Source organism: Mustelus asterias, chromosome 23 (assembly GCF_964213995.1).
Source record: "Mustelus asterias chromosome 23, sMusAst1.hap1.1, whole genome shotgun sequence".
NCBI classification, from domain to species: Eukaryota; Metazoa; Chordata; class Chondrichthyes; order Carcharhiniformes; family Triakidae; genus Mustelus; species Mustelus asterias.
The window spans coordinates 3,231,433-3,254,708 of NC_135823.1; positions in this window are offsets into that span (position 1 = coordinate 3,231,433).

The window sequence follows — 23,276 nt, forward strand, 5'->3', positions numbered from 1 at the left end:
AGTACAAAGCTTCAGAGACATCGCTTGGTCTCTGTTGTGTGGAAAGGTTGCACACCTTCCAGGTGGATCTGTTTTGGGAGTGACTGTTTTGTAAAAGGCATACTTCCTGCTTTCCACAGTCACATGGGCACACCATGCAGGTGAGTTCTCCCGAAAAATCTCAACACAATCTTTCCCGATCACATCATGACTAGAGCAATTCTGATAATGGTGAGAGCTGGCCTTATTCACTGCGTTAGTGACGGTCCTTCGTAATTTTGTTTTCTTTATTCATCCTCCGGCATGGGGGACTCTGGCAGGCCAGAATTAATTTCCCATTACTAGTTGCCCTCGGAATGCAGTCGTGACAACTAACAGTCTTGCTGCGCCATTCCAGAGGGTCATTGAGAATTAGACATATTGTTGTGGATCTGAAGTCACAGGCAGGCCAGATGACGTAAGGACGGGAGATCACCTTCCCAAAGGGACATCAGCGAACCAAATTAGTTTCTCAAACATCGACAATGATTTCAATGTCATCAATGGGTTCTTAATTCCAGATTTTGTTGTTTGTATTCAAATTCCACCATCTGCTGTGGCGGCATTTGGAAATGGGTCCCCAGAATATTAGCTGAGTTTCTGTATTATTAGAAAATTGTACGAGACCACTAGGCCATTGCCCCCAAAAGGCGTTAAAAAAGTATTCTCTATATAACTAGAATATTTTCTTTAGTTCTCCTCCCTTGTTTATTCCGAACTGTTATTAACCAATGATTACTGATGTGATCGTCAGGTGATCATCCCTTATAAAAACTCCGATTTATGGTTAAGAACGTAAGAACTTAAGAACATGAGCATTAGGAGAAGGAAAAGGCCATCTCTCCCCACGAGTCTGCTCCATCATTTAATAAGACCATGGCTGATGTTTTCCTGGACTCAGCTCCATATACCCTCCCGCTCACCATACCGTTAATTCATTTACTGTTCAAAATGTATCTATCATTGCCTTTAACACAATCAATGAGGCAGCCTCAACTGCTTCACGATGCAGGGAATTCCACAGATTCACAACCCATGGGTGAAGAGTTCCATCCTTAAACTCAGTCCTACATTTGCTCCCACTTGTACTGAATTCATGCCCCCTCGTTGCAGTTTCACCTGCCAGTGGAAACAGCCTCCCTGTGTCTACCTTATCTGTACCATTCAGAATTTTATGTGTTTCAGTGAGATCTTGCCTCATTCTTCTGAATTCTACTGATTATTGGAATGAATCTGCTCAGTCTCTCCTCATAGGCCGACCCTCTCAAATCCAGCATCAACCTTGTGAGTCTCCTCTCCTCTCCTGACTTAATTGCACCACCATGTTCATTGCTCTATGTTGCTGCAATGACAGAATAAATCCACAGGCTGTTGTACAGATAGTTTGCAACACAGCCTTGTCGTGAAAACTGCAATCTTCAGTGACAGCAGCTCTGGACAACTGAACTGGTGTAATGTCGACTGAATTAATTTAAAATAAAGAATCAGACAATAATGAGGTTTGATCGAGCTTTCCTTTCTTGCTTAATCTGTACTTGGTAAGTATATTCCCCCCTTGAAACAGAAGAATGTGGAAATGTTGAGTGCATTGGAGTTAAATGCAATATGAATTAGCATTTTTTTCAATTGTTACCAAAGGCAACAAAGTGGCTCAGAAGGTTTTCACCACTGTGTCAGGGGAGTGATATAGGAGAGCAGAGGATGCGTTATTCCCCATTTTGAATATGTAGATGGAAAATGAGCATGATGGAGGTTTGAGCGCGTTGGTTCCATCTCAGAAGATAATAGGATATTATTAATGCAAATTAGAGATGTTTTATTCTATTTAGATATAACCATAGAAAAGCTGCACTCCAGACGGAGATCATTCGGCTCATCTTGTCAATGTGAGCACGATGACTTCCAGATGTCTTTTCGAATCCCAAATTGCGTATGATTTTGTGTTGTTGAATTTAGTTTGCATGCTTATTATCTGAATTTCGCAAACACTACTTACTGACAGCCCACTATAAGAACTTACCTGGAGGTCCATTCGTAGAGATGATAGTTACATTGCAGGATGTAATCGAAGCTCTTGGAGAGAGATGCTCTAACAATTTTAATGAAATTACTGAACGGTCGCAATCGAGTGAAATACATCACCGTAACACTTTAAGATCCAGGGATACAATTGATTGTGTCTGAATGGACGCACCATTGGTGGGAGAATGCAGACTCTAATTTTACGGGTTAAATAATGCGATCAGATTTGCTATCATTCAGCTCAATCCCTGAAATAAATATTTTCTACCACGATCTCTATGTCAGAATCTGTTCAATGTCAGAAAATCGACGTTGAACGATACTGCAACACGATTGTCCCAGAGGTGATCCCAGAGAGTATGAATGAACGTGTTTGGGAATGTTTTACAACAGAGTTTAAAAGAGAGAGATTGCCGAAAGCACGAAGAGACTTTTCACATCAAACTGAAAAAATTTAGAATCATTTGAACTGATCACTAAAATATTCTACTTGATTCTTGCCATAACTCGTGTTCCTGGTAAGTGACTACAAACATTGATGCTGTGCAAATTTGATTTTTGACTTGATGTGTTATTCTCAAATGTATTGTTATACAGTGGATAGTATTTTTTCTTGTGCACTCCACAGACAAAATATATCACTCACTATATACATAAGAAAGCAGGAAAGGAGAGGGTGCAGAATCCATAGAAATCCAACATTGGAGAAGGCCATTCGGCGCATCGGGTCTGCCCCAACTACAATCCCACCCAGGCCATATCCAGGAACCTCATGCATTTAACCTAACTAGACCTCCTGACACTCAAGTGCAATTTAGCATGGCCACTCTATCCAACCCTCACATCTTTGCACTGTGGAAGGAAACCGGAGTACCCAGGGGAAGCCCACGCAGACACGGGGTGAATGTACAAACTCGGCACAGTGACCCAAGCTGGGAATCGAACCCACGTCCCTGGAGCTGTGAGGTAACAGTGCGAACAACTATGCCACTGTGCCAACTATGACGAAAATTGTGTTACATTCATAGCTAGTATGTAGATAAAGATCATCTTAACATATGGTAGGTCTATTCAAAGTTTGATGGCAGCATGAACAAAGCTATTCTTGAGTCAGTCGGACTGTGATCTCAGATTTTATTATCCTTTCCTGACAGAAGAAGGCGGGAGACTGTATGTCCAGTGTGCGTGGGTCCTTGATTGTGTGTCTGCTTTTCCAAAGCAGTGGGAATTGTCGCCAGCGCCAATCTATTGGAGGCTGGCTTGCATGATAGATTGGGCTCTGTTCACAACAGTTTGCAACTTCTTGCCGTCTTGGTCAGAGCAGCCGAACAAGCTCTGATAAATCGGGGCAGAATTCTTTCCGTGGTACATCTTAAAAAATGGAGTGTGAGCTGGTCTCCGTGACTGAAATATTTATGTGTTGATGTAATGGTTAATAAGGCAGAAACACCAAAACTGTGATAATGTGTTCAGAAATCAGGTGTCGTAGATTATCTGTTCAGCGACATCCGATTTCCTCAGATCGTAAGAAACCTGTTTGTTGCTCACATACTGTCGGAATTTTCCACTTATTGTGTTTTTTGGAACATTGTCCAATCACAGAATCAAATAATTGTTCGAGCCAGAAGCAGGACATTCGTTCAATTTTGTTTGGTCCAGCTCTCCGAGTAATCATTTCACATGATACCATTCTCCTGCCTCCACCTCTTAACCCTTCACATTGGTTTTATTTCATATCATCATTTAATTAACATTTAACTGCCTCGATTAAATCACCTTGTACTAGTCAGGAGACCAACCACTGGATAATTTGATCCCGACGTCCATTGATTCAAGTTTTGCTCAGGTGCCTTAATGACACACTTGTCCCTGACGTCAAGCGCAGTAACTATTTGTCGGGGTAGGGGTATTAGCAGTGTAAAATATGTGGAGTTACGGGACAGTGCCAGGGATTGTGGTCGGTGTGCAAACTGAATTGTCTGAATTGCCATCTTCTGCACTGTAGGGATTCTATGATTATTTTCTATGAACTGTCATCTCACCAACGGGTTTTGGCCCTTTTGTTCATGTTTGAACCAAGGCTGTAATGAGGCCAGCAGCTGAGTGACGCTGGCGAAACTAAAACTGGGGGTCACTGAGCATGCTAGTACTGAGCATGTGCTGCTTGGAGGCACTCTCAATGACCACTTCCATCACTTAGAAACATAGAAACATAGAAAAACTACAGTACAGAACAGGCCCTTCGGCCCCACAAGTTGTGCCGAACATATCCCGACCTTTTCGGCCTCCCTATAACCCTCCATCCTATTAAGTCCCAGGAGTCTCTTAAAATACCCTATTGAGTTTGCCTCCAACGCCACTGACGGCAGCCGATTCCACTCGCCCAGCACCCTCTGTGTGAAATACTTCCCCCTAACATTTCCCCTGTACCGACCCCCCAGCACCTTAAACCTGTGTCTTCTCGTAGCAGCCATTTCCACGCTGGAAAAAAGCCTCTGAGAGTCCCCCTGATGGTAATTATAGTCCGGTTATTCTTACATCGGTGGTTGGTAAATTGATGGAAATGGTCCTTAGGGATGGGATTTACGACCATTTAGAAAGATGCGGATTAATCCGGGATAGTCAGCACGGATTCGTGAAGGGCAAGTCGTGCCTCACAAATTTGATTGAATTTTTTGAGGAGGTAACTAAGTGTGTTGATGAAGGTAAGGCAGTTGATGTCATATACATGGATTTTAGTAAGGCGTTTGATAAGGTCCCCCATGGTCGGCTTATGATGAAAGTAAGGAGGTGTGGGATAGAGGGAAAGTTGGCCGATTGGATCGGTAACTGGCTATCTGATCGAAGACAGAGGGTGGTGGTGGATGGAAATTTTTCTGACTGGAGGCAGTTTGCTAGCGGAGTGACACAGGGATCAGTGCTTGGTCCTCTCCTCTTTGGGATTTTTATTAATGACTTAGAGGAGGGGGCTGAAGGGTGGATCAGTAAATTTGCTGATGACACCAAGATTGGTGGAGTAGTAGATGAGGTGGAGGGCTGTTGTAGGCTGCAAAGAGACATAGATAGGATGCAAAGCTGGGCTGAGAAATGGCAAATGGAGTTTAACCCTGATAAATGTGAGGTGATTCATTTTGGTAGGACTAATTTAAATGAGGATTACAGGGTCAAATGTAAGGTTCTGAAGGCTGTGGAGGAACAGAGAGATCTTGGGGTCCATATCCACAGATCTCTAAAGGTTGCCACTCAAGTGGATAGAGCTGTGAAGAAGGCCTATAGTGTGTTAGCTTTTATTAACAGGGGGTTGGAGTTTAAGAGCCGTGGGGTTATGCTGCAACTGTACAGGACCTTGGTGAGACCACATTTGGAATATTGTGTGCAGTTCTGGTCACCTCACTATAAGAAGGATGTGGAAGCGCTGGAAAGAGTGCAGAGGAGATTGACCAGGATGCTGCCTGGTTTGGAGGGTAGGTCTTATGAGGAAAGGTTGAGGGAGCTAGGGCTGTTCTCTCTGGAGCGGAGGAAGCTGAGGGGAGACTTAATAGAGGTTTATAAAATGATGAAGGGGATAGATAGAGTGAACGTTCAAAGACTATTTCCTCGGGTGGATGGAGCTATTACAAGGGGGCATAACTATAGGGTTCATGGTGGGAGATACAGGAAGGATATCAGAGGTAGATTCTTTACGCAGAGAGTGGTTGGGGTGTGGAATGGACTGCCTGCAGTGATAGTGGAGTCAGACACTTTAGGAACATTTAAGCGGTTATTGGATAGGCACATGGAGCACACCAGGATGATAGGGAGTGGGATAGCTTGATCTTGGTTTCAGATAAAGCTCGGCACAACATCGTGGGCCGAAGGGCCTGTTCTGTGCTGTACTGTTCTATGTTCTATGTTCTAGATTCCATATTGTTCCAGTGGCATTTGCCAATTAAACATGACCATTCAGCAATTAGATGCCAGATGTTAAGTTGACCCTCCGCAGTTCTACTGATCTGTGTGTGTTAATTTCCTCTTTAACTGTGGTGAATCCGCGATAGATGAAGTGGTTTAGGGGTGACTATTCATTGTGAAATTCAAAACAAATCCCTGGAACTACATAAAATCCCCAAAAAGTGATTACACGATGACTGTCCAATTGATGCAATGCAGTACATGGATGGATGAAAACACATTGAAACAGTAAGACAGCTAACAAAAGTTAGAGCTTATAACAGACATAAACAGATCAACTACTACATCAAACGGATACAAACTCTGACAAATGAATGAACACGTTTTGAAAGTGAAAGTTCAGATTGATTTGCTTATCAAAATCTATATGGAGTGGGTGGAATTTGCTACCACAGGGCATTGCGTTTTTGTTATTTCAGAGACTACTCTCTGATAATACTGCTGTTCAATATTAGAGGGGAAAGTAATGGTGAATAATAACATAAATACATTTGTATTTTGCGGCTCACGATGCAGATAATAGACCCGGCGGGAACTGATTAGGGTGGAAATTTTCTGATAAGGGACAAGATGCTGCTTTGTCCATCAGACCTCACTGTTAAAGGTTCTACCTACTCCGGCCCTGTCGTTGTTCTAAACATGATAACTTAATCATTGTATATGCGTATGAATGTCGACTGGGCAAGTGCCTTCAGGAAGCAAAGCATTATTTTTGCTGTTGGCATGAGCTAATAATTGTACTAGTCGAAAAGCTATCACAATATTGAACTGTAACTGATCAGAAAGGCTGTCCAACAGTTTGTCTGAGCTCCTCTCTCCCTGGAATGATCTTGAAGAAACAGCTGGAGAGAAGTTCATTCTTGTCTGGTCTGTGGAGTCCTGGAAGAAGAATGTTCTCCGATTCAAACTTGTGCTCTGTGGGGAACAGGACTGAGATTCATCTCCAAGTTCGCCTTTCCATGCTCCAACTGATACAAACCCTGTATCTGGTACAGACAATCCAACTGATACAGACCATCCAACTGATACAGCGCACTCAACTGAATAAACCATCCAAATGACGCTGATCGTCCAACTGATACACACCCTCGAATTGATACCAAACTGACAACAAACATCCGACTGACACAGTCCATAGAAATTATGCAGAAAATCCAACTGATACACACAATCCAACTGATACAGCCCATCCAACTCATGGAGTTCATAGAGATGATACAGATCATCAAACTGATACTGACTATTCAAATGATACAGGCCACGAAACTAATGTGGACAATTGAACTGCGGCAGACAACCCATCTCTTAGAGACCATCCAAATGATACAGACCACCCAACTGATACAGCACATCCAATTTTGTTTGTAATTTATCCATATCAACCTGATAAAACTCTGATTATATTCCCACTTGAATTTAACCTGCAACTCGAGCGTTTTAGTTTACTTATAAATGTCAATTAGTCATTCGTCAAAAATCTCTCGAAAATCGGCCCCGCAGGTGCAGGAGGTGGTTAAGAAGGGGTATAGTGTGCTGGCCTTTATCAATCGATGGATTGAGTTTAGGAGTCCGGGGATAATGACGCAGCTATATAAGACCCTCGTCAGACCCCAATTGGAGTACTGTGCTCAGTTCTGGTTGCCTCATTACAGGAAGGATGTGGAAAAGATTGAAAGGGTGCAGAGGAGATTTACAAGGATGTTGCCTGGATTGGGTGGCATGCCTTATGAGGATAGACTGAGGGAGCTCGGTCTTTTCTCCTTGGAGAGACGTAGGATGAAATGAGACCTAATAGAGGTATATAAGATGTTGAGAGGCATAGAGCGAGTGGACTCTCAGAGCCTTTTCCCCAGGGTGGAAATGGCTGCTACGAGGGGACACAGGTTTAAGGTGCTGGGGGGTAGGTACAGGGGAAATGTGAGGGGAAAGTTTTTCACACAGAGTGTGGTGGACGAGTGGAATCGGTTGCCGTCAGTGATGGTGGAGGCAAACTCAATACGGTCTTTTAAGAGACTCCTGGATGAGTACATGGGACTTAATAGGATGGAGGGTTATAGGTAGGCCTAGAGGGTACGGATATGTTCGGCACAACATGTGGGGCCGAAGGGCCTGTTTTGTGCTGTAGTGTTTCTATGTTTCTATGTCATAACTCGTTCTCCCAGGATCCTATTTAGAAAATTCAAAAGGCATTTTGCAGTTCAGCCACTTAAGTACCCCGCTGTACAAACTGCTGAGTGCAGTCTACTCGTTTTGGTTGCCTTTGGATTTACAAACACTAACCTAATAAGGGATGTTTTTTTTTAATATTCCCACACGACCCCCAAACTTTCTGATTAATCAGATATTAATTGCTGACAAAACGAAATGCTGACGGGGAAAAATGTATTTGTATTTTTGCATTGCGATAAGGTGCAAAACGTGCACTGGATTCAGAAGTCACGAATTCAAGCCTGCGATGGCCGAGTGATTATCGCTGGACTATTATTCCAGAAACTCAGCTATTAGTCTGAAGACACGATGGCAGGTGGCGGAATTTGAATTCATCAAAAAAAAAATCTGGAACTATAGATCTGCTGATGATCATGAAACCATTGTCAATTGTCAGGGGGGAAAGCATCTGGTTCACAAATGTCCTTTAAAGAATGATGGCTGCCGTCCTCAACCAATCTGCCCTATATGTAACTCCAGAGCCACAGGAATGTGGTTGGCTCTCAACTCCCTCCGGGCAACTTGGGTTGGGAAATAAATGCTGGCCACCCAGCGTCGCCCATGTCCCACGGTTAAATGAATAAATTCAATGAACATTTCCAGGACATTAAACAGTTAATGGAAATTTAATAACAAAATAAATTACAGCTTAAACTCAGATAGAGTCATAGAGTCGTAAAGATTTACAGCACGACGCAACACTGCCATGACAACTTCTGCAAGACATGCCGGATCATCTCCATGGATACCACAATCACACGTAAGAACACAACCCACCACTTACACGGTAGATACTCAAGCGACTTGGCGACCTCATCTTCTGCAGGAAAGCATGTCCTGAGGCGTGGTACATCAGCGAGATTATGCAGACGCCAGGATAATGGACGAACAGACACTGCACGGCAATTGCCAGGCAAGTGTGTGCCCTTCCAGTCGGGAAACACTTCACCAGTCAAGGGTAGTCAGCATCCGATCTTCCGGTAAGTGTTCTCCAAGGCACACGACAATGCAGAATCGCCACGCAGAAACTGACAGCCAAGTTGCGCACGCCTGAGGACGGCCTCAACTGGGTTCTTGGGATCATGTTAAACTACATGTAACCCCCAACATTTTGCCTGGGCTTGCATAATCCTACTAACTGTCCTGGCTTCAGACAATTCACACCTCTTTATCCTGTGGTCATCCCTCTTTCCACTGACACTGCCTGTACCTCTAAAGACTCGATTATCTGACAATACTCACATTTCAAACATTGTCGTGGAATTATGTCTTTGTCCACATATGCAGTATTTGTGAAACATACCTCTCCACACACCTGGCGAATGAGCAGCGTTCCGAATGCTCATGAATACAAATAAACCTGTTGGAATTTGACCTGGTGTGAGACTTGTTACTCAAGGAACTGAGTTAAAGGCAGAGATTGGACAGGCTAGAACTTATTTCTTTGGAGCGTAGAATACTGAAGGGTGGTCTTATAGCGGTGTATAATCTCATGAGAGGCATGGATAGTGTGAATGCACTGAGTCTGTTTCCCAGGGTTGGGAAATCTATAACTAGAGAGCATTGGTTGAAGTTAAAAGGGGGAACAATTAACGGGAACCTGCGGAATAACCTTTTTACACAGAGGGTGTTAGCATGTGAAATGAACAGCCTGAGGATGTGGTTGAGGCATGGATATTGAGAACATTTCAAAGGCACTTGCAGAGACTCATAGATAGGAAAGGTTTAGAGGGATGCGGGCCAAATGCAGGCAAATGCAATCAGCTTAGATGGGTTCTTTGTTCGGCATGGATTAGTTGGGACTGAAAGTCCTGTCTCTGTGACATATATTCTGCGATTCTATGATTCTAATAAGCAGCCCAGATTGGCCGATGGCCTCTTCCAATTTTTACTTTCTATATTCATCAGTTTCTATCCCACAAACAACGGATTATATATAAGTTTGGTTGTCCTGCCATATCCAGACGTGAATGGAGGTGGACAATCACGCAGCTCACTGGAGCAGGACACTCAATAAATGTCCCCATCCTCAGCGATGGAGGAGCACCACAGTGAAAAAAAAACATAAGGCTGATGCATTCGCTAAAACTTTCAAACAGAATTTGATTTCATGATCTGCCTTGCCCTCTTCAAATAAGTTGAAGTGGGCACCCAGACTTCCAGTCGCTTATTGCACAACCGTCTGGTCACTTGCCCTTTTCAGTTGGTACCTTGCCCACATGCACACATGTCCTTCCTTTGCCTTCTGCAATGTTACAGTGAAGTTCGCTGCAAGCTGAAGGAAATTCTGTCAATCTTCCAGATAAGCTCTTTGCAGCTCTTGGCACTGAAATATGACATTGACAGCTTTTGATTGTCATCTTTCTCGTCATTTTTCCAAATATTCCATGCATGTATTCGCACAAGGCAAGCGATATCCCCTCCCCCAGGAGGCCATCTGCCTTTTGTTCTTTATGATTAATCATGTTGTTGCATTCTCTCTTCTTTCAGGCACAACACATTCCCCCTCTCTTTGGTGCCAACGAGGAGTCGAAAGGACTCGGAGCTCCAGCCTTCCTCTGTTCCCTTGCCAGAATTGCTGCATCTTTATAGCATTTTTTGTCTTTGTTGAAGATTCCAGCTTCCACAATATTCTGCTCATGGAATTGAACTTGTGTTGTACTATGTATTTCAGGGTGCGGTTCAGGAGGCTAAGTGTCCAGTCTTCAGGCATGGTAGTGGACATTTGCCAACATCGTGTACAGTGCATGGTCAGAGCTGAGAAACGTTTTGATTCCCGTACATCCGCCGCCACCCTCAGCCCGCCCTCTCCCCGCCCATGCAAGGAAGGCAGAGACAATTTGAGTGATAGCACAGAATTTAAATGCGCCGGGAACACAGTCTAAATAATTGGGATTGGCTACAAAGCAATTACAATTGAAACAATTGTAATAGGATAAAGACACGATAAAGCTTGTATTTAATTTATTATAAAAGGAAAGAAGAGAGAAGCAAAGGGAAGACAGAGAAACAATGACATAACAAAATGAAAGAGAGAGAGGCAAAGGGGTGTGTGAGAGAGAGCAGCAATGACAAAAGAAAGGTAAAAGAGGGCGAGAGGCCATGATGGATCAAAAGCAAAGAGGTAATTGGAAAGGAAAGAGAGGAAACAGCAATGGGAAAAAAGAGCCTTTTGAATTTCAGGAACTGGACTGCAAAGCGAATGTAGAAAAAATCTGAGAATTCGTAAGAGTGCATAAGAAAATCATTCGGACCAATGGGTCTTCACCGACCCAGGCCCTTTCTCCCAATCTATAACCGTAACACCACACATTTCACATGGTTAATTCATCTCTTTTACAGATCTTGGGACACTCAGAGGTAATTTAACATGGCTATTCCAACCAGCCTGCACAGCTTTGATTCATCAGAAAATGGTGGTGGCAAGGGCAAACATGAGAAAATTGCCTGACTGATAGCAGAAAAGGCAGATGTTTCTGAATTAAGTCATAAATCAAGATTTATTATTCGCCATCAAGTTCAATTGCTGAATATTGGAAACTGGGTCACAAAAAAATCTGCAGGCAGTCAAGACAAACGAGGTCTCCTTGAGGATAGCAAAGGAAATTTGCCCCTGGTTAAAAAGGAAACATATGAGGGTCGAAGAGAGAGGGCAAATATTAAGGGCTTCATACTTTGTCAGCGGAATCATTCAAAGAACAAAGAACATTACAGCACAGAAACAGGCCCTTCGGCCCCCCAAACCTGCACCGACCATATTTGCTGACTTAAATAAGACCCCCGACCCCTCCAGGGACCATATCCCACTATTCCCATCCTATTCATGTTGCTGTCAAGATGCGCCTCAAAAGTCACTACTGTATCCGCTTTCATGACCTCCACCGGCAACGAGTTCCAGGCACCAACCAAACTCTGTGTAAAAAATCTGCCCAAAGCATTTCCTTTAAAACTTGCCCCTCGCACCCTAAAGCTGTGCCCCCTAGTAATTGAATCTTCCACCCTGGAAAAACGTTTCTGACTGTCCTTTCTATCCATGATTCTCATAATGTTGTAGAATTCTATCAGGTCGCCCCGCAACCTCCGTCATCCCAGTGAGATCAAACTAAGTTTCTCCAACCTCTCCTCATAGCTAATGCCCTCCATACCAGGCAACATCCTTCTAAATCTTGTCTGTACCCTCTCTAAAACCTCCACATCCTTCTGGTAGTGTGGCGACCAGAATTGAATACAATATTCCAAGTGCATTCCAACTAAGGTTCTATAAAGCTACCTTTGTACTACGGGGCATAGAGTATAAAAGTTGGGGTCTGCAGTTGCAGTTGTATAGAACGTTGGTTCGGCCGCATTTGGAATACTGCGCCAGTTCTGGTCGCCACACTACCGGAAGGACGTGGAGGCTTTAGATAGAGTGCAGAGGAAGTTTACCAGGATGTTGCCTGGTATGGAAGGGCTTAGTTATGAGGAGAGATTGGGTAAACTGGGCTTGTTCTCACTGGAAAGACGGAGGATGAGGGGTGACCTACTAGAGGTGTATAAAAATATGAAAGGCATAGATAGTGTGAACGGTGGGAAGCTTTTTCCCAGGTCGGTGGTGACATTCACGAGGGGTCATAGGTTCAAGGTGAGGGGCGGGGGGAGGTTTAACACGGATATCAGAAGGACGTATTTTGCACAGAGGATGGTGGGGGGCTGGAATGCACTGCTGGGCAAGGCGGTGGAGGCGGACACACTGGGAATGTTTAAGACTTATCCAGATAGCCACATAAATGGAGTGGGAATGGAGGGATACAAAAGAATGGTCCAGTTTGGACCAGGGCGTGGCGCGGGCTTGGAGGGCCGAAGGGACTGTTCCTGTCCTGTATTGTTCTTTGTTCATTGTTCTTTGTTCTTTTTGCCTGGATTGAGTGGCATGCCTTATGAGGATAGGCTGAGGGAGCTCGGTCTTTTCTCATTGGAGAGACGTAGGATGAGAGGAGACCTAATAGAGGTATATAAGATGTTGAGAGGCATAGATCGGGTGGACTCTCAGCGGCGTTTTCCCAGGGTGGAAATGGCTGCTCCGAGAGGACACAGGTTTAAGGTGACGGGGGGTAGGTACAGGGGAAATGTTAGGGGGAAGGTTTTCACACAGAGGGTGGTGGGCGAGTGGAATCAGCTGCCGTCAGTGGTGGTGGAGGCAAACTCAATAGGGTATTTTAAGAGACTCCTGGATGAGTACATGGGACTTAATAGGATGGAGGGTTATAGGTAGGCCTAAAAGGTAGGGATATGTTCGGCACAACTTGTGGGGCCGAAGGGCCTGTTTTGTGCTGTAGTTTTACTATGTTTCTATGTTAACATGACTTGCCAATTTTTAAACTCAAAGCCACGGCCGATGAAGGCAAGCATGCCATATGCCTTCTACACTACCTTCTCCACCTGCATTGCCACTTTCAATGACCTGTGCATCTGACACCCAGATCCATTTGCCGATCAATCCTCTTAAGGGTTCTGCCATTTACTGTGTATTTCCTATCTGCGTTAGGCCTTCCAAAATGCATTACCTCGCATTGGTCCGGATTAAACTTCATCTGCCATCTCTCTGCCCAAGTCTCAGTGAGGTCGTTATATTCACTCTTGTTGAAGATGCTCATTGACTGGAAGTTGTGTAGATGTTACTTGCCACTTATCAGCCCAATCCTGTGTATTCTGTTGGTATTACTGGCTTTATGTTGTTTCTGCCTCAGGATATGCCCATTTCGATGCAATCGATTGGTTTGCTGAAGAATACATAAATAGACTTGATGGCAATATGTTATACTCAATCTGGTCAATGCATGTTGTTCAGCTCCACTCATGTTTCCTTCCATCCCTCTTTGCTTCGGATGTTACAGTTGCAAAACATAATTGTGGCGTCATTTAGCTTTTGCAATTGACGGTGGTCCAAAAGTTTCAACAGATTCAACTCTGATTTATCACAGTTATTTTCTCTGATGGTTTCCAACAGCTTTTATTGAGGTACTGGTGTGGTAAATGGAGGGAAAGGAAGGGGGCACTGCTTTTGGAGCAAAAGAAAGTCTCTCTCTTTAGCACAGTTGGTCGGCACTGTGGCACAGCGGTTAACACCGCTGTCTCACAGTACGAGGATGCCAGGTCCAATTCTGACCTTGCATCACTGTCTGTGTGGGGTTTCCGCATTTTCCACGTGCCTGCGTGGGTTTCCACTGGGTGCTCTGGTTTCCACCACAGTCCAAAACGTGTGGGTTAGGTTGATTGGCCAGGCTAAATTGATCTTAGTGTCAGGGGGATCAGTAGTGTAAATATGTGAGATTATGTGAATAGGGCCTGGGCGCGTTTGTGGCCTTTGCAGACTCGATGGGCCGAATGGCCTTCTTCTGCACTGTAGGGTTTCTTAAATTCTATGATAAATGTTGCAGACAAAAATGCAAAATGAGAACAGTTTTCAAAGTTCTTCTTTCCTGGGTCAGAACAGTCAAACAGGAAATAAAAGCTGTAAAGATTTTAAAAATAAATCTGTGCCATGAAATGTTTAACTGAGTTTTTAAAACTGAGAAAATTGGCTTGGAAACACTAAAACAAGTCCTCAAAATTCATTGTGTATGGTTACGTTTTATGCACTCCCCTTTGTAAAGGGGTTACCGCCGATCACCTGCAACAAATTAACATATTTCTGTCTGGCAGACACACCAACTGGAAAGAGCAGCTACAAATCTCCAGTAGGGAATGAGTAGCAGAGTTCATGTAGTGTTTGGTGATAAAAAGCGAATGCAACGTTGCAGAGAAGGTCGCTCAATCCTTTGTACAATATTGTGCAATATTTACCTTAAACGATTCGGTACCCTGGTGCCTTGAAACCGGCACAGAACAGCGCCTGCAGTAGTTGTGAGCTGCCAGACGGTGGTGGCATTTCATCATTTTAATCATAAGATGGTCAAACAAGTTTGAGGATACGAGGCCTTGAATCTGTTTAATTCATTGATACAGAGACAAGAGAGAAGAAAAACCTTTAATAAAGCCACACACACACACAAAACTTTATCAATCTGTTTTCTCTTGGACATTGTCACAATTGCACTCGGTGACATAGTGAGTACAAAAACATACATGAAATGATGTGACTGGAAAATGGTAGTTAGGCCACAGATGGAATTGTGCGTATATTTCTGGCGATTGCCTTGCAGGGAGCACAAAACTGCTCTTAAGACAATGCAGTGGATGTTTACAAGATTGCCGCGATGGCATGAAGAATTATGAGGGGAGATTGATGAGGCTCGAGCCATGTTCCTTAGAACTGAAAAGCCTCAGCTGTGACCAGTCGAGATGTACACAGTGATCAGGGATGGAATTCGGATAGTCAGCGAAATTGTGTTTACCCTCGCTGAGGGGTATGTGACCAGAGTGCATAGTTTCATAGTGATTGGTAGAAGCATGAGAGGGCGCGTGATGATAGCATTTTCACCCAACGGGTGTTGGGTATTTGAAATCCTTTGCCTAAGTTGCTGATTAAAGTTGAAACGTTCAACTCATTTAAAAGTCTGCATCTGAAGTTCTGGAATTTGGAAGGCTACGGAGTATGCTGAATGGTGAGAATTGAAGTAGCAGCTCCTTTATTTCCTGTCTTTCTGATCTGGTGAAGATACGATAGACTGAATGGCTTCTTTCTACACCGTAACGTTTCTACGTTTTTATGGTTCTCGTGTAACATTTAAATAAATAAACGCTGCACTGTCAATATACATTTCTTAAAGAGAACCACGAGGCACTGAGGGAGGACATTCATTCCATATTGCTTGGACTAGTTATTTTGAAGATCTGTCCAATCAGTTCGCAATCTGATCTTCTCCCCTTCAGCTGTTTACCAGATTCCACCTTGAAATACATGACTGAATCTGCTTTCATTTTCCTTTCAGGTAACAAGACCCAGGCACCACATTCTGACGACAACAACTGATTATATAAAAATAAAACTTTTCTCACCTCTCTGGTTCATTTACTGATTACACTCAACCGAAGTCCCTCTTGTCACCTACGCTCCTGCCAGTGGTGGTATTTGATCTGGCCAACCCCTTCTCCACTCTATCTGGATATCAGAAGAGATGGAAAAATGCAGAGTCACTGAAATAGCTCATTGACAGTGACCAAGATTGGGCCCATCCAAATTTCCCTGAGAACCCACAGTTATTCTGTTACTCACTCTGAGCATTTGAGCTGTCAGGTATGCAGATTGAATGCCGGCCTTTTTTTATTAATAAATACAAGATTAAATACAGTCCAAAGATGTGCGGGTTAGGTTGATTGGCCATGCTAAAATTGCCCATTCCTGTCCTGAGATGCATAGGTTAGAGGGATTAGTGGGTAAATATGTAGGAACATGGGGGTAGGGCCTAGGTGGGATTGTAGCCGGTGCAGACTCGATGGGCCGAATGGCCTCTTTCTGTATTGTAGGGTTTCTGTGATTCTATGATTCTATGATTAGCGATAGGGCACTTTACTTTTTAGTCAGCCCTCCGTGGTATTCCTGTTTATTGCAGGTCACACATTGGGTATCCGTAAACTCGTCATGAGCTCGCTTTAATTGTGCAACACTTGGAATACCGAACACAGTTCTCCGTATTCGAACATGCACAGAGAGACATTGCAAAATGTGCGGTCGAGGTTTCACAAGAATTATACCAGAACTGAGAGATGATAGCTATCAAGAAAGAATAAATAGGTTGGACATCTTTCCTGTGAAAGAAGAGGATTGAGGACGACAAAATCATGAAATGGGTTAAGAAGGCATGCGTTTGGAAGATAATTCTAACTGATTTAGAGTTTTAAGGAAGAGGTCACCAATATGATATATTCATTGCTAAATCCAATGTGGAATTCAGAAGAAATGTTTCACTGAGAGAATCAGGGGAAGGTGGAACTCGTGACTGCACGAAGTGGTTGAGGTGAAGAACAGACATGTACAGCAGAGGGAAGTTGGGTAAAGTCAAAGGGAACACAAAGGTAGAAACACTGTTAAAGAGAGAGCTGAAAATTGAGTGGGAGATATCTCGTTCGGGAGGAAAAGTAGAATCAGGGAGCAAAACCGCTGATTTGTTGGTTTCTGTGCTGTACAGGTGATGCAATTATATTGTCAGAAATAAATTGAAATTTGTGCAGAGCCAACGCTGTAAAGAGATGTATCATATTGCAGTTAGTACTGCCTCTTTTTATTCTCCAGCGTACTTATGTATCTGTCCCTGAATATACAGTAAATGACAGAACGTTTAAGGTATTGATAGGCAGAGGGGTTTGGGCATAAAGGTACACAGGTCACTGGAAGTGGCAACAAAAATGGAGAAGGTAGTCAAGAAGGCACGGGGTGGCACGGTGGCACACTGGTTTGCACTGCTGCCTCACAAAGCCAGGGGCCCGAGTTCATTTCCGGCCTCGGGTCCCTTTCTGTCTGGAGTTTGCTCATTCTGCCCGTGTTTCCTCTAGGTGCTCCAATTTCCTCCCACAGTCCAAAGATGTGTGGGTTAGGTTGATTGGCCATGCTAAATTGACTCTAGTGTCAGGGGGATTAGCAGGGTAAATGTGTGGGGTTACGGGAATAGGGCCTGGATGGGATTGTGGTCGGTGCAGACTCGATGGGCCGAATCTCCTCTTTCTGCACGGGAGGGATTCTATTCTATTCTAAGGCACGTGGTATGCGTGCCTTCATCGGTCGGGGCTCTGAGTTTAAAATTTGGCAAGTCATGTTACAGCTTTACAGAACCTTAGTTCCGCCACATTTGGCATATAATATTCAATTCTGGTCGCCACACTACCAGAGAGGCTAGAGAAAAGATTTACCAGGATGTTGCCTTGTATGGAGGGCATTAGCTTAGAGGAGAGGTTGGAGAAACTTGGTTTGTTCTCACTGGAAAGACGGAGGTTGAATGGCGACCTGATTTATTTCTGATTTATTTGTTTGAATATGAGACGTTCACACGTTATAAAATGCAATTAGAGTTGGTTATTGGAAGATTCAAAATTCCAAAACTCTTTGCGCTTATTAAATTCATCCGAATCAGAAATATGAATTGTTGCTTTTAAAGCTGTGGATTCGCTGAAGAATATCGCCCTGAATCATTGAATAGTGTCTCACAGTGAGAAAATGATGAAATTGAAAGGATCGCAGCATTCTATGGCTGGTACATACACGCAATTGTTGACGGGGTAATGGAATGTTCCCACCTTTCGTGTCCTTCCAAAACTATCCAGAGGATATATTCATCCGATTTTTGATGTAATCAGGTAAAATGCAATTGATGTAAAATACAGACACTCCTGCAGCAGTGAAGCTTCCAGCTGCAGCCGACATGAGAAAATGTTGTGTTATTAATCTTGATGTTGCAGTTCTCTTAGCCTCTGGTTATGTTCATGCCAAACATATACTAGGAGAGAGCAGGATGTGGGTGGGTGTGACAGCTTCTTAACAACCCTAGTGAAAATGTGACGTGGCACAGTGACATGGTGGTTAGCACTGCTGCCTCATGGAAGCAGTGACCTGGTTTCAGTTCTGGCTTCGACTGCTTATCTATTTGCACGTTCTCAGTGTCTGTGTAGTTTTCCTCTGGATGCTCCGGTTTCCTCCCATAGTCCAAAGATGTATGGGTTAGGTTGATTGGCAACGGTAAATTGTCCCTCAATGTCAGAATGATTAGTAGGGTAGCTACTTGTGGTTAAGGGGTAGGACCTGGGAGTTTGTTGTCGATGTCGGCTCAATGGGCCAAATGGCCCCATTCTGCACTGTTGGGTTCTATGATTCTAGGATTCTGACGAAAGAAAGTAACTTGAAGAAAGTCGGCAACCAATTTGCACACATCAGGATGCTATGGATAGCAACTTCAGGCTCTGTGCCTTAATGCATGAAGCATTTGCTGCAAAGTGGATGAACTAATTGCGCAGATAGAGGTAAATGGGTACGATAAAATTGGGAATATAGAGATGTGGCTGCAGGGTTACCAGGGATGGGAACTGAATTCCCCAGGGGATACAGTATTTAGATAGGGTAGGCATTAAGAAAACGGTGGTGGAGTGGCATAGCTGGTTAAAGAGTAAATTAACACACTACTGAGAATGGCTATTAGCTCTGACAATGTGGATTCTGTATGGGCAGAGTTGAGAATTAACAAGGGGCAGAATATATTTGTGTGTGTCGTATATAGGACCCCAAACTGCAGGGGTGATGTTGGGAATGGCATTAAACACGAAATTAGGGATGCATGTGATAAGTGAATATCGCTGATCATGGGTTATTTTAATCTGCACATAGTTTGGGGAAATCGAATTCGCAACAATGCCATGGAGGAGGAATTCCTGGAGTGCATACAGGATTTTTTCGTGAACAATATGTGGAGGTACCAACTAGAGAACAGGCCATCTTAGACTGGGTACTCTGTAATGAGCAGGCAAACATTGCCAATATAGCTGTATGAGATCCCTTGGGGATGGGCGATCATAACATGATAGAATTTCTCATCAAGATGGAGGGTGAAGTAGTTGATTCGGAGACGAGATGCTGAATTTAAATAAAGGAAAATATGAAGATTTGAGGCAAGAGTTGGCTTTAATAAATTGGGGAGAGTTACTTAAAGGGATGACAGTGAATACGCAATGGCAAATATTTAAACAACGCGGGGTGGGGGGAGTTTCAGCACCTGTTTATTCCTGCCTGGCAGAAAAGCAAAATGGTAAGTGGATGACTTCATGGCTGACAAAGGTAATTATAGATGCATGGAAGAAGAATACAGGTTGGCCAAGAAAAATAGTAGGCCTGAGGAATACCAGCAGTGTGGCTTTCAACAGAGAAGGGGAAGGGATTGATCAAGAAGGGGAAAATACAGCACAAAATAAAGTTGGCAGGGGCTGTGAAGACTGACACTAAGAGTTTCTATAGATATGTAAGGAGAAGGAGGTTGGTGAAGACAAATGTACGTCCGCCACAGACAGAATGGGGGGATGTGTAATAAGGAACAAATAAATTGCTGAGTAATTGAATATATACTTTTATTTGTCTTCAGAGAAGAGGACATAAATCAGATACCAGTAATGTTGGAGAAGGCAAGTTTAAGTGAGGGGGAATAACTGAGGGATATCAACATTAATAGAGAAATGGTGCTGGGAAAATGATGGGATTGAAGGCGGATCAATCCCCAGGGGTTGATAATCTATATCTGAGAGTAGTTAAGGAAGTGGTCTTCGAAATAATTGATACATTGGCGGTCATCATTCATGATGTTGTAGACTCCAGACCAGTCCCTGCAGATTGGAGTGCAGCGAATGTCACTGCAAGATTCAAACAGGGAGGTAGAGAGAAAACAAGGAATTATAAACCAGTAAGCCTAACATTGGTGGTGGAGAAAGTTCTCGAATTCATGAGCGAGCACTTTATAGCGGAGCATTTAGAAAGCACTGACAGGAGCAGATAAGTGTCAGCATGGATTTATAAAGGGGAAACCATGCTTGACAACTCTATTGGAATTCTTTGACGATGTAACTAGCAGAGGTAGCAAGGGGGAGCCAGTGTATTTCGTATATTTGAACTTTCAGAAAGTGTTTGACAAAGTCCCGCACAAGAGATTAGCATGCAAGATTACAGCGCATGGGATTCGAGGATGTGTAAATGAAATGGATAGAATATTGGTTGGCAGAGAGGAAACAAAGAGTAGGAATGAATGGGTCCTTTCCATATTGGCATGCAATATATAGTGCGGTGCCACAAGGATCGGTCCTGGGTCCCTAGCTATTCACAATATATATTATTGATTTGGATGAAGGAACAAAATGTAACATCTCAAAGTTTGCAGATGACACCAAGTTGGGTGGGATGGTGAACTGCGACGAGGATTCAGAGATCTCTACAGGTTGGGTAAGTGGGCAAATCAATGGCAGATGCAGTATAATTTGGATAAATGTGAGGTTATTCACTTTGGAAGCAAAAACAAGAAGGCTGTAAATTGGGAGAGGGGAGTGTGCAGCAGAACCTGGTGCCTTTGTGTTCCAGTCGATGAAGGTAAGCATTCAGGTACAGCAGACGGTAAAGAAGGCAAATTGTCAGGCCTTCATTGCAAGAGGTTTCGAGTACAGGAGCAGTGATGAGTTGTTGCAATTGTACAGGGTCTTGCTGAGGCCCCACCTCGAATATTGTGTGCAGCTTTGGTCTCCTTCTGTCAGGAAGGATGTTCTTGCTCTCGTGGGAGTGCACCGAAGGTTTACCAGGCTGATTCCGGGGATGGTGGGACTAATGTATGAGGAGAGATTTACTGGATTAGGATTGTTTTCGCTGGATTCAAGCGATTTAGGGGGCAACCTCATGGAAAATTACAAAATTGTAACAGGACTAGACAGGGAAGGTGCAAGGAGGATAGACACATAGAAACATAGAAAAACCTCGGCACAAAATAGGCCCTTCGGCCCCATAAGTTGTGCCGAACATATCCCGACCTCTTAGGCCTACCTATAACCCTCCATCATAGTAAGTCCCATGTACTTATCCAGGAGTCTCTTAAAAGACCCTATTGAGTTTGCCTCCACCATCACTGACGGCAGCCGATTCCACTCGCCCACCACCCTTTGTGTGAAAAACTTCCGCCGAACATTTCCCTTGTACCTACCCCCCAGCACCTTAAACCTGTGTCCTCTTGTAGCAGCCATTTCCACGCTGGGAAAAAGCCTCTGAGAGTCCACCCGATCTATGCCTCTCAACATCTTATATACCTCTATTAGGTCTCCTCTCATCCTACGTCTCTCCAAGAAGGAAAGACCGAGCTCCCTCAGCCTATTCGCATAAGGCATGCCACTCAATCCAGGCAAAATCCTTATAAATCTCATCTGCACCCTTTCAATCTTTTCCATATCCTTCCTGTAATGAGGCGACCACAACTGAGCACCATACTCCAAGTGGGGTCTGACGAGGGTCTTATATAGCTGCATCATTATCCCCAGACTCCTCAACTCAATCCCTCGATTGATAAAAGCCAGCACACCATACACCTTCTGAGCCACCTCCTCCACCTGTGGGGCCGATTGTAGAGTCCTATGGATCCGGACCCCAAGGTCTTTCTGATCCTCTGCTGTACCAAGAGTCTTTCCCTTTATAGTATACTCCTTCATCCCATTTGACCTGCAAAAACGGACCACTACGCATTTATCTGGGTTGAAGTCCATCTGCCACTTCTCCGCCCAGTCTTGCATCTATCTATGTCCCTCTGTAACTTCTGACATCCCTCCAGACTATTCACAACCCCACCAACCTTCGTGTCTTCGGCAAACTCTACCAACCCATCCCTCCACTTCCTCATCCATTTATGAAAATGACAAACAGCAAGGGTCCCAGAACAGATCCCTGGGGCACACCACTGGTGACTGACCTCCATTTAGAAAAAGACCTATCTATACCCACTCATTGCCTCCTTTGGGCAAGCCAGTTCTGGATCCACAGGGTTAGCAGCCCTTTGGATCACATGCCCTCTCACTTATTCTAGAAGCCTTGCATGGGGGACCTTATCGAACGCCTTGCTAAAATCCATATAAACCACATCTACCGCTTTCCCTTCGTCAATGTGTTGAGTCACATTTTCGAGGAACTCCACCAGGCTCGTGAGGCAAGATCTGCCTTTGACAATGGTTCCTGATGGTGGGGGATTCCAGAACTGGGGGCCTGTCTGAGGATTCGGACAGTTCATTAAGAACAAAGGTGAGGAAACATTTCTTCACCCAAAGAGTGCTGAGCCTGTGGAATTCATTGCCACAGGAAGCAGTTGATGCCAAAACGTTGAACGCATTCAAGAGGTGGCTTGATATAGCACTTTCGGTGAATCGGATCATATGTTATGGGGAGAAAGCAGGATTATGCTACTGAGTTGGATGATAAGCCGTGATCGTGATGGATGTCGAAGCAGGCTGGAAGGGCGAAAGAGCCTCCTCCTGCTCCTATATTCTATGTTTCTAATTAGGAACTGGCACATTTCTTTTCGGATCATTACGAGGCACGAGCAGCTCATGGTGAACTGTGTGGATTCTCCTCGGCATCTGAGAAGACAGTTCAAAATTCCATTCAA